General features: G+C 31.1%; 1 long non-coding RNA gene across 1 annotated transcript; it reads left to right on the top strand.

The window, feature by feature from the left end:
• Positions 1 to 3,783: 3,783 nt before the first annotated feature.
• LOC143244503 (uncharacterized) lies at positions 3,784 to 12,722 on the top strand. The gene is made up of 3 exons (XR_013025124.1): positions 3,784 to 3,946; positions 9,058 to 9,189; positions 10,470 to 12,722. It is a non-coding gene; the product is annotated as an uncharacterized LOC143244503 (long non-coding RNA).
• Positions 12,723 to 13,252: the final 530 nt, after the last annotated feature.

Genomic DNA, 13,252 nt, shown 5'->3' with positions numbered 1-13,252 from the left:
ACCATGGCTTACTACAGTCCCCAAATGTGACCATCATTTAAGTCATCTCAGAAAAGCAGACACTCCTGATTGGAAATACACTCTGTTATTTGCTTAACATTTTTCAAACCATCCTTCCATTCCTATTTATACAGATGGTTTGAAATCAGTGACTGTATGGGCTCTGCCATGGTGTGTTGTGGTTCAGTGATTGCGCGCAGAATTCCCACTACAGCTTCTGTGTTCACTGCTGAACTGTATGCCATTTCTCTTACCCTGAATCACATAGAAGCTAAGCAGTACTCAAACTGCACTATTTATACTGACTTGCTTAGTTCTCCATTGGCCCTGGAATCGCTTCACGTTAGTTCACACCCTGTTCTCACCAATATTAAAAAACCAACTGGCCTATTCCTCTTTAACATCTGGTTTTTCTGGATTCCGGGCCACATTAGTATTCGCAGAAATGAGCTCTCCGACACTGCAGCTAAATCTATCTGCTCTGGCACTCTCACTGCTGTGCCTGTTCCATACATGGACTGTGATCCTGTATTCAAGGCTTGGCTTTATGCCAGCTGGCAGTTGACTTGGAGTGAGCAACATGAAAACAAACTTTTCCAAATAAAACCCTATATTGGACTTTGGCCGTCTTGCTTCCATAAGGATCGGAAAAAGGAAGTTGTTCTAACTAGACTATGCATTGGTCACAGTTTTTTAACTCATCGTTTTCTTTTATCTGGAACTAATGCACCAGTGTGTAGTCTGTGTAACTCTCAGGTCACAGTAAGCCACATTTTACTGTTTTGCCATCGTTTTGACTCTCAACGACGGCACCATGTTTAAACATGTTCTGTCCATAATGTTAGACAGTGTTATTGATGACGGTGACACTGTCCACCTTGGAAATATTTTTAGTTTTTTAAAGACCATTAATTTTTTTAATGCCATTTAAGTTTTTTTAATTTATACATTAGACTTTTCTTAATGTGATTCCCTCTTAAGAATCACAGTCCATCTAGTTCAATTTGAAATTAGAAAATAGCTGTAACATCAAATAACTCGAAACCAGGACTGGAAAGGCCAACTTCAGGTGACTAACACTGCTGTTTGAGCTACCTGTTAGTCGTCCTGGCAAGTTATTATTAAAATTTTGCTACAAGTCTTTTAAAACTTTTGTCTCTTTAGTTTTTTGGAAATGGTCATAACGTCAAATAACTCGGAACTAAGACGGTGTTTTTTTTACTTACCTGTTAGTGTTCCTGGCAAGTTATGATAATTACAATTATGCTACAGAAAGTTCTTTATAGTGATACACACTATAGTTTTTCTCTTATTGCTGTAGACTAGCTGTAAACATTGGTTTTATGCTATTTATGTTTTTTAAACTTTGTTTTGTTTTACCTTAACTTCCTTTTATGAATTTTACTAAATTCATTTTAATTTGGCCTGGCATGACCAGGTGTGTTAAGGCGTTCGACTCGTAACCTGAGGGTCACTGGTTTGAATCCCCATCATGTCACACATGCTCATCTTTCAGCCGTGGGGGAATTATAAAGTAACAGTCAATCCCACTATTTGTTGGTAAAAGAGTAGCCCAAGAGTTGGCAGTGGGTGGTGATAAGTAGCTGCCTTCCCTCTAGTCTTACACTGCTTAATTAGGGACAGCTAGTGCAGATAGCCCTTGAGTAGCTTTGCACAAAATTCAAAACAAACAAACAAGCACTCTAACTTTTTACTGGATGTTTGGTGCATGTAACACCAAGTCAACCAGCCAATCCTTTTTATCTCAGAGACCTTTATTTGGCTTTTTTTTTCTACACCAGTGGGTTTCTAGTGGGGTACTTTAATCTTTGTAGTAACAGGCTAGGACCATATGCCATCATTTTTCTTTTGACTACTCTTGATTCTCATATTTCCCAAGCTCACACTTTTTCAGTTGTTGTCTCCCACATTCCCAAATTCTTTCTATTCCATGTTTTTCCATCTCGTTCCTTTTCTCCCATCCATTCTTCCACTATTCATAGTTTTCAACACCAATAGCCTTATTAGTGACAATCTTCTGGGTTCAGGAACACTGGAAAACATTTAGCTCAATTTACGAATCTATGGTTTGCTTTTGTGACCAAATGATGGAGTTTATAGAGTCTATCTATTATTTTTATCCTTTGTTTTTCCTTTCTTCTCCTTTGTTTCATGTTTCTTTCTTTCTTTCTTCCAAAAGATTGTGTTTCTCACTAGTATGTCTCCAAGAGGATTTCATACTTTATGGCTGATGATGCTATTAAAAGGGTCTCTTACCCATCTCTAGGATTTTATCACTTTAGCAAATCAGGGAATTGTATCCAGTCATCATTCTTTCCTATGTCCATCAGTTTTTTCTCCTTCCTCAGTTTATTTTGATGAATTTTCTCATCTTCTGATGGCCCTTTTTCTTCAGATCTTTGGATGACCAGGATCATCATCTCAAATACCTCTCTTCACATTCTCATCTCTCCAGTATCCAAACTTTGGTCTGTACATCATGGGGATTTTTTCAGTTATAAGATCTCCCTTTTGGCCTGGTTTTGGACTGGCATTAACCTACTATGTATGATCTTATGTGCCCTAGCCACACTACACATGTAGCACATCCTAAAGCCTGATCCAAGTTTTGAACTGTGCTTGTATCTTCTACCCTTTGTCCTGACACTTCCCTTCCTTTCTAGGCAACTAATGTACATTGGCACAGATAAGTAATGGTCTCCTATTAATCTGCCTTTATACTCTTTCAAGGTATGGATGTCACATTGAATGAGTTCCCTTCTGGTACTTGCCAAAAGAGGTTCATCAAGGTGAGAATTTGCACCAGTGCCTTTGCTACTTAAATATGGGATTCTAGCTAGATGCCAGTAGAGGTCACATACCATATTGAGAGTTAACCTTTTCAAACACAGAAAGTATGTTTTCAGTAAATATTTATCTCTATCACACTTTCACCCTTTCTTACTTTTAGTGCATCTTACTTTCTTGCCTAATCACAGAGCAACAACTGAACATTTGGTATAGAGGGAGCCAGCTGAGCTAGGAGGCAGTGTTGCAATCCAAACTGTGAAGGGTTGTCACTTGTTCAGTTGCATGGAACAATGCAGCAGTATCACTGATGTCAGATGGTAGCCTATAGGCTAGTGGAGGGCAAAAACATTGCATATAGGGGGCAGAATTGAATTCAAAAGCTAGCTGTGAGGGAGGTGAATACTTAAAAAAATACATTTTCAGTGTTGGAAAATGTTAACTTGGTGAGAAATTCTAGTTCTCAGTAATGAGGTGTCTGAGTGGTATATTTTTATTTCAAAAGTATTATTATTTTAATATGCCATATATTTGGAGATGAAGTATAAAAGCCCAGTGCTATTGTTATTCAGGTCAGTTAACACATTTTTATTACTATTAACTTTGTGTTAATTCACATCATTTTTGATAATATGGAGGTAAATGTAAAGGATTGCCTTTCCCAAAATCCTCATGAAATCTGGATATACTGGAAAAATGAAAATATGTGTGACTAATCACCAGAAGAGTATTCCCAGAGTTTTGTAGAATACTCTATCAAGGGTTAGTTATGTCATAAACGTAGCATAATAATTAGTTGTAGTTTTATTATAAAGATGACACGTGAAATATTAGGAATAGAAACATATTTTCCAGTGATTAATAATGTATATTATAAGTTTTACGATGTTTGGTTTTCTCCAGAATCATTGAAAAATAGTGAATCTTGGAATTATTATAGACTGTGGCCTAAGAGATGCATGTTTCTTTTTTTGGCAGACGTCCAACCAGTTGTCAGGTGTATCCTACTACTCTCACAGTCCCCTTGAGTTTACTACGTTCAGGAGACATAGATTTTGGGCTTGACACTTGTGCTGGTGGAACACGATAACATTACAGTACAGAAGAAGATCCAGAGCTTAGTGTCATGTTATCTTATGTGAGTCAGTCAATCAAGAACATATTAAGTTTAATTTTCTTAAGTTCATCTGAAAATAAATTCATATGTTTTAGAATTTTTTAAATAAAATTAGAAATAGAAAATCAAATAAATTTTTCTCATTTGAGACATAGAATAGTAAATTTGTTACTTCTAAAAGTAACATATTTTTTTAAGTTTGCAATTGCTGTAAGATTTTTTTGTGTTAATCAACTGTCATATATACCCAAAAGGTTCAATAAATGAACAGTTATAAAAACTAAATAAAAAAATGCCTTAGGTAGTTAGTTTGGGAAAATATTTTTTGTTCCAGTGTATATGCTGCTTATAACCTGTATTTATACAACAAAACCAGTGGAAAGTATGACCTATTTAACATAATTATTCTGCTGGTTTGTTGCTAGATCTTTCTGTATATATTTTTGTAGTAATTAAATAAAATATTGTTATCTCTTAGTTTTTATTATATTCTAATTTTGCTAAAAATAACAATAATGTTTTTTTTTATGAGGTAGAACAGTCTAACTTTCTTTCAAGGTTAATATGTTATTATTACAGGTTATGTAATATAAAAGCTGACACAAATATTTAATGCTCTTTAGTTTTAACACATATCCTTATAAAAGTGTGCTATAGTTTAAAGTTTAGAATATATATTTGTTTAAATGTCCTCTGGATAAAATAATAACATAAATCCTTGGTTACATGTTTCATGGATTAAAGAATAATTCACATCCTTGTTTAAATGTTTCTGGCTTAACATAATATCTTGAGACAACATTTGTTGATTCATCTCAGCTGTTCGATCCTCTAAACTGAATTAAAATAATTAAAAAAAAACTTAAAGCTAGCTTTTATAATTTAAATAGTTATCAAGGTTTTTTTGTTTTTTTTTAAACTTAAACTCACATTTACTGTCTGTACAATATCCAAAGGCAACCCATTCCAAAGTTCAATCACCCTGTTAGAAACATGAAGCTGTCTAAGCTGAAGATAACTCCCACTCTGACAAAATCTATATTTGTGTTCCTTAGTCCTATGATTCTCACTGTTAAGTATGAAAGAAGATGATGCATCAACACTATAATTCTATTTACAATCTTAACCACCTCAATCAGATCTCCCCTAACTCTTCTTTTTTTTTTCCAAGAGAAATAATTTGAGATATTTTAGTGTTTCTTTGTATGACACCACCTCCATCCCATGCAGAATTATAATAACCCTTCTCTGAATTATTGAAAATAATTCAGTGTCTTTCCTGAGGTAAGGAGCCCATTATAGTACATAGCACTCCAAGTGAGACATAACCAAATTATAACCTCTTCAGACTTGTGTTCAGTATGTCTGTAGATACAACCTGAAATTCTATTTATCTTGCAACTAGTAACAGTGTATTGCTTGTATGGCTTTAGATAGAGACTTATTAAACAAGATTCCTTTCCTTCATAACAAATTATGATAACTCGCATGCATTTTTGCATTTATTATAATTAAAACCCATCTGCCGTGTATTTGCCCAACTCAATAAATGATCTAAATTCTTTTGTAAATCAGCAGCATCCTCTTCACAGCTAGGAACACTTGAGACCTTAATATCTTCTGCATATTTAAGTAATTTATTGGCTTTTCCTTCATCTATGTCATTGATACAAAAAAAAAGTCCTAAGACTGAGCTACCTCACTTGTGACATTAATTAAATTTGACTGAACACCATTTATAACAGCTCTCTCCTCTTTTCTATCCAATTTGCTTACTTATCTCCCACACCTATGGAGACAATTTTTACAAGTCTTTCATGTGGCACCTTGTAAATGCTTTCTGCAAATCCAGATACACCAAAACTACACTCTTACCCTCATATACATAAGCAGTAACTTTTTCATAGAATGTCAAAAGATTTGTGAGATAGGACTTTCCCATAGTAAAACCACTTTGACTATCTAATAAAACAAAACCTTGTTAAATGACTTTGCAAAGCATATTTTAACAGACTTTCCAAAACTTCTCCCACAACTGATGTGAGATATTAATTAATCACTGGAACTTGGAAAGAAAGAGTTACGTTAGCTAACTTCCAATGTTCTGGTACTTGCCCACTATTGGAGGACTGACTAAAAATAGTAGAAAGTGGTTCCTATATCTAATCTTTAACCTCCCTCAAAACTCTCATGGAAATATTACCGGGCCCAAGATCTTTATTATTTTTCAAATTTCTCAATATTTTGTAAATCAGCTCAGAATTAATGCAGTCATCTTATTTCCATTTATCAACTGTTCAAGATGTGAAATACTTCTTAAATCTTCACTAGTATAAACTGAAGAAAAGGTAAAATTTAATAACCCAGTCATCTCATAATCATCAGATACTAACCTTTTATCATCCCTCAAGGTTTCTCTCTCCATCCTAATATTTTGTTTACCTTTGATGTAATGTAAGAAATCTATACTGTTCATTTTAACCTTTTCAGTCAACCTTTTCTCATACATATATTTTCATGTCCCAATTTCCTGTTTCACCAATTTGCTTGACCTTCTGTAATTGTCTGAATCTCTTGTCATACAGATCAATTTAAATTTTATAAATTCTTTATGCTTTTCTTAAACTCTTTGTGAGCCAGCCTAGTTTTTACTTGTAGCTTCCCTTTTCCTTCTATAAGTAATATGTTTACCTTGAATATTTAAAATGTTATTTTAGAATTTTTTCACATCTGATCAATGTCTTCAAAATGTTTAAAGAATAACATCCATACTTGTTTAAGCCTGTTTTAAATAATAATACATATCATTATAGAAGTGTCTTTGATTTAAAAACTAACACATCTTTGTTGTAACCTGTGGCTTAAACAATAAATATTATTGGTAAAGTGTTCTGTGGTTCAAAGACTAACATTGTACTTGTTTTAAGTGTCTATGGTTTAAAGACCAACACATATCCTTGTTTAAGTGTTTCATCATTTAAAAAGTCATATCTTTGTTTGAGCATTCCAGCAACTTGTGTGTCACACGTATCTTTGTTTGACTGTTATGTGATGTAGAGTGAAGCATATCCATGTTAAACCTATTTTTGCTTTGAATAACTCTTAGTAATTATTTTCATGGATAAAAATTGTTCTGTTTAATGCCATCATGTGCTAATATCTTACTTTGTTATTTTAAATTTTGTTTCCAGGTATTACAATATTATGACAATAATGATGTTCATTAGTTTCATCGAGCCATCCTTTTGAATTAATTTCATATTTGTGTGATGTTATGTAATGTAATGTTGAACATTTTGGTTTTAAATTTTATTTTTATCATTTTTGAATATTTTGGGATCATCATTTTCATATTGTTTTAACCCTTTCACAGTGAGCTTTGTACAATGTACACGAGCTCATTTCTACATGTTAAATATTTACATAACTTTTAATTCAGTATGTGTACCTTCATAAAATTTGAAAGACTGTTAGTAAAGATGACAAGTTTTTCTATGCAAGAAATCATATATTAAAAAATATTTTTACCAAAGATTTGTTTGTGAAAATATCAAGTCTGTTTGATTACTAGTCTAAGAGCAAAGTGATTTTATGTTATGATTAAAAAAACCATTCTTTGTCCCAAAAAATCTACAATATTATTTTTGTAATCTCTAAACATCCTAAATACATTTTAAACATTCCTTTTCAGTAAGACTTTATATTTTATGTTATTTTCTATACCCAGTGTGGGGTATGTCAACTGACTGTCCTTGTAAGCATCATAAACAAATTAGGAAATTAATATAAATTGTTTATTTTTGTGCTAGAATGGTCACATATAATAACAGAAAAATACAATTGTTTAGTCCAAGTAGCTTCACTCTCATAATGTTATATACTTATATAGTTATTATATTTTATTTTATTAACCTTCCAGTCATGCCTAGCTAGCATTACATAACATGCATTGACGTGTTGTACATGCACTCGTTACTATATCCAGTAATATAAAGCTTACTTGGTCTTGGTTGTGTTTTAATGAATTAGTATTTTGTATTAGAGAATAGCATTTAAATTATTATATATATATAGATAGATAATTATTACTATTTTGAAATAAGTTATGGAACCTTTTTTTTAAAATACAGAACAATAAATAAAGAAGTAAAGCAAACAATTATTTCTTATAGTTACTATTTTTGAACTCAGTTGCTGCTGAACATTGGTTGCTTTAAACATTTTGCAAATGGAGGATATCAAACATAATTTTTTTTGTTTTATATATACAATTAAATATCCAAAAAAGTCATAAATAGCTATACTAATGCTATAGAATTCCACTATAATTTATTAAGCTTAGTAACTAAGTTGTATTTAGGTCTAAAAAAGTATGAAACTTTGAGCAGACTAAATACACAACCTACTTCCTTGAATTCTTGGTTCAAAAGAACGTGGTAGTCTTTTCACAGATTGAAATGGCTTAGAAAACCACTAGAGGGACATTCTGAGTTGTGGTTTCATTATTCAGATGTCATAGGTGGTAATAAGATTATGTAAGGGACTGTTTCTAAAAATGGAAAGAGGTGAACAGGGCCACTGTGTTTGATTCAATATTAAGCCATATCTCAGAAAAAGAAAAAAGATATGAGGTTCTTATTTTATATTCTAGCTTGTCAGTATTAGTAATTTGAGTTCCTAATTTGTACAAAATTATAAAATTAGCATTTTGACAGCACAAACGTTTAATTTTAAACAGTGCTGAATTCAACATACCACATGACTCACTAAAATCTATATTTAGATGTGTTTTTTTAATATTTACTTTTTAAGTTAAAAAATTAACACATATTTAATATTAAAGTTGAAATTATATTCTATAATCTGATTCCAAACTTATTGACATAAATTAATAAAATAGTAGTTCAGTAAACTTTTCAGTGCTGGTCAACAAGCATGATGATATGGATTTGACCTGAGCCATTGTCAAAGAGTTAATTCATCTTTTGTAATGACTGTTAGATTCTTTGTTTTGATACCATATCATTCTGACATGCTGAATAACCAACATCTTAAGTTTTTTTTCTATATTGTTTGTAGTATTTATAAGTAATTTTTCCTTTAAAAAAGTTAACTTTTTTTTCATTCTTCAGTTTGATCGATCCATGGTAAATCTTCATCTGATGCACACCAGCTACTTTCTTTTTTTCATGGTTATGACTTTATTGTGTTTTGCCATCATTAAAGGCTGTTATCGTACAACAAAGTCTCACATGGTAGAAAAGGTAAGAAGAGGACTTGTTTTTCATAATTCTTTGTCAGTACTTTCCCTTTGACCTGTTTTTACTACACTCTCTCATTTATAATCACTTTCTACCCAAATGTTATTGTATTTTCTGTTGTTATAGCAATATAAATCCTGTTTATCTTCATTTCATGCTCTTATTTTTATATTTAGCCAACACTGATTCTTCTTCTCTGGATTTTATCTGATAGATGAAATATCCCCAACACATTTGGATGCTGTAACCACTGGCATTATCTGTTATGACTTAATGTTGACAACTAGGACTGATAATAAAAAATAATTGTTTCAAACTAGTTCTGTTGTAAAGTTGGATTTATATATATATATATATATATATATATAATTTATTTATTTATTAGTGAATTGTATGAATCAGATCTCTGAAGAGACTCATTAATAAAATGAAGCTAATCATAACCAGGTACAAATAAATTTAAAGAGGTGACAGAAAATTCCATGACCTTTTTACAGAGTGCCATTTAACATTATATTATATATTTGCTGTCAGATTTATCAACTATTAAAATTTCCCAGTACTGCTGATTTAGTGACAGTTTGTGGTAGAAGAAAGTAAATTCCAGGTACAATATACAAGGATACTGACAAAAAAAGAGAGTAGATATACATTTGAGAGGTTATACAAATAAAACATGTAAACTGTACATTGGACAAAAGTATTTTTATTCTTTGCATAAATATCATCTTGCACTTTAATGTATCGGTGTCTAAGTCAGACTGAGGTTGTAAGTTCACAGGTATTGCTTCACTACAAATGCATTTGTAACAAATTAGATTTCTTGTATATAATACTTACACATTTTATGAGAAGCTTGTCACATTTCATTTAGATAAACTTAGTAAATTCAGAATTGTAGTCAACATTCCTTTTCCACTGGGTTGATCCCATGCACATTTAGTTAAAAGTTGTGTCATTTATATACTTAAGCTTCATTTTTTTTAAAAACAAACAAACTTTAATACTTATTAAATGCAGTTATTGAATTATGCTAGTTTCACAGTCGACTAAACACTTGTATTTAAATTAAATAAATTATTCAATATAGGAAAAGCTTATTGCAAAATTTGATAGTACTAAAAAGGAATTTTGAGAAAGTTTTTTTAAACAGTTTTAAAAGCTGGCAATAAAGGTTAATAATAAATATTTTATTAAACTATCAACTGAGTAGCTGATTGAAAAATATATAGTAGATTTAAATTTACATAAATACATTTAATATGAAACCTTTTAAATTTCAGAATTTGTTGGATGCTTGAAGAAAGATCCTTGTATGCAGAGATTTGATGACAAAATTTTCAAAAAAGAACAAACAGGACAGAGAAAATGATTTAAGACAAAATAATTTTATGTCAAGATATTGAAACTTATTCAATTCTGACACTTACTGAAATTTGTTTGCAGGATATGCTACAACCACTGTTATTTTAAATTTTGAAACAATATCCAAAACAAGTCTTCTGTATTAAAGTTTGAGGAGTGCTTTCCTTTTTTACATGTTTGAATTAAGCCATTTATTTGTATTTTGTAATCATATTGTACTTTCTTAGCTATCCTTAATATCCTAAAGTAAAAGAATTCCATATATGAGGTGATAACATGTAGTTTTTAAAATTAGCATGTATTTTTACACATCTAGTCATATGAAGCAAGCCATTCATAACTATTTGTACACGTATTTACAGTTATTTGACTAGCATTAAAAAACTTTGTTCTGTTTAGATGGGTGAATTTATGTTTATGTAAATACATTGGTTTAAGCCTTATATGAAACAAGAACTGCTTTAAAGTTATATATACATTGATGACACGCTTAAGATTCTCTTAATATGTTCTCTCTTTATCATGTTTCAAGAGAGATTGTAATTGTTCTTGTAAAAATAAAACACTATATGCCAATGACATTGTGCTTAAAAAAGAGTGTGCTACTTTTTTTTCTTCAGAGTTGCTACAGTTATGTTTTATTTCATAGAAATCAGTTAAAAAAGTAGATTCCTTTCCAGTATTTAATTGATCCAGTTGATCTAACAAACTATTCATTTTAAACTAGTAGAGTTTTATGGTGCATAATACATACAGTCTAAAAATTCAGATTCCCCACCAAAAATATAAGGTAGGTAAGAAACTGTTTAAGCTAAATATTTCTAAGTAAAATGTAAAATCATTTTTCATCCCATATCAGGACAAATGCAACCAAAAATTCTAGGATCAGCAGTAATGAATAAAGATAGTCAGAGAAATATAACAACTTTTTAGCAGCATAAGCTATCAACCCACATCATCTTATAAATGGTTATAAGTGATATATATCATCACAATAACATTGGTTATTTTACATATCAGTTCAAATATGATGTAATACTTAACCAGAACAATATCTCTCTTGTAAGCATTCACAAAATTAAAAGTATTCAGAATGAAGATCTGTTTATACTTGAGAATTTGAAAAAAAAAATTTGCAGAATGTGTATGTACACACTGTATCTTTCCTAGACATTACTTAAATGCCTTTAAATTTGGGGTTCTGTACAAATTAGTAGAGTCAATTCTTCCTCAAAAGCTCTTTGGATAATATTTATAATATATGAAAAGTTTATACATTTTATGTTGGGACATAACTGTTTATTGTAGCATTTTGTTTCTATGCCTTTTTTTTTCTTTTTTGCATTATTTTTACCTTAGCAATAAAATATTTACTTGGAATAGTCTTTCCCTTCCCATATTTTAGATTAAATAATTTGAATTATCGATAAAAGTGAACAAAAAGTGACATGGTTTGTACTTTTGTGATGTTATGGAATTATTTGTTATTTCTTTAGAAAATAACTGCATGTTGAATATTATTGCTGAGGTTTTAATGTTTTTACACTTTGTTGGTTAAGACCTGTGAAGGTAAAATGTAAGAATTAAATATGTTTGTTTGATATAATTTTAAAATATACAAACATCCTTAGTGGCTCTGTGGTAAGTCTTAGGGTTTATAATGCTAAAACAAAGGGTTTCAGTACTTGTTTTGGGGGGAAGAAAATGGATAGCTTTGTGCTTAACATCAAAAGAGTGAGTCTGTTCACATTTCCACTAACTTTAGAATCCAACTTTCCTTTACTTCTTTGAGTTATAAAAAATATCTAGATAAAACCTGTACGTTGACCTGGTGAGAGCTAGTATTTGTTTTCCTTCATCTGAGGACAGGGTGATCATTTAGTGCAAATACTCTTTCATTACCTATTAGTTCATAAGCTACTTTCTCAGAAATTCGGTCATTCTCAACATCAATTCACATTTGAATGTTGTTTGATGTCATGATTATTTGTAATATGAATTATTTGTTTCGACTCACTGGAAAGGCATTTGTTACAGTAAATACCTTGAACAGGAACTATGTTTTCATACATCTTCATAATAAATACCTCCATAGTATAAATTTATAGACATTATAAGATAAAATAAAGCATTTGTATTTGACAACAAATAAAAAACAAAAATTAACTCAATCCAAGTAAAATCTTAATTTCACAAAGTTTGAAGAACATGGCTACAAATGATGTGCTACTTTTCAACAGTTTAACTGTCTAAAGTAGACATAATGGACAATGTGCTTTTTATTAACTTAAGCATAGGACTCTGCAGATTATAATTTGTAGTTACATACACATCTGCATAACAGATAATGAGCCAGGCAAACCCAGTGGTGGTCGTGTTGGGCTGTAGATGATAATGTCAAAGGTTCAAGCTGTGATAAAGAATTGAACACACTACCCATTTTCAACCATGAAAGCATTATAACAGTAACAGTCAATCTACCTGTTTGGGTAAGAATAAAAGCATAAGTGTGTTATAATGTGATGTACCATCCCCCTGTTTATTGGTAAAATAGTAGCTCAAGGACTGGCTGGTTGCTTTGCTTGAAAATTAATGACAGCAGCAGATAGCCTCATTAGCTTTTGTTTCAAGAAAAACTTATGAAACAGAAACAAATAACTATACCTAAATCTTTAGTTCTTTGATCTGGCCATTTATCTTA

Source organism: Tachypleus tridentatus, chromosome 2 (genome assembly GCF_004210375.1).
Source record: "Tachypleus tridentatus isolate NWPU-2018 chromosome 2, ASM421037v1, whole genome shotgun sequence".
Classification (NCBI taxonomy): domain Eukaryota; kingdom Metazoa; phylum Arthropoda; class Merostomata; order Xiphosura; family Limulidae; genus Tachypleus; species Tachypleus tridentatus.
This window is presented reverse-complemented; position numbering and strand designations above follow the sequence as displayed.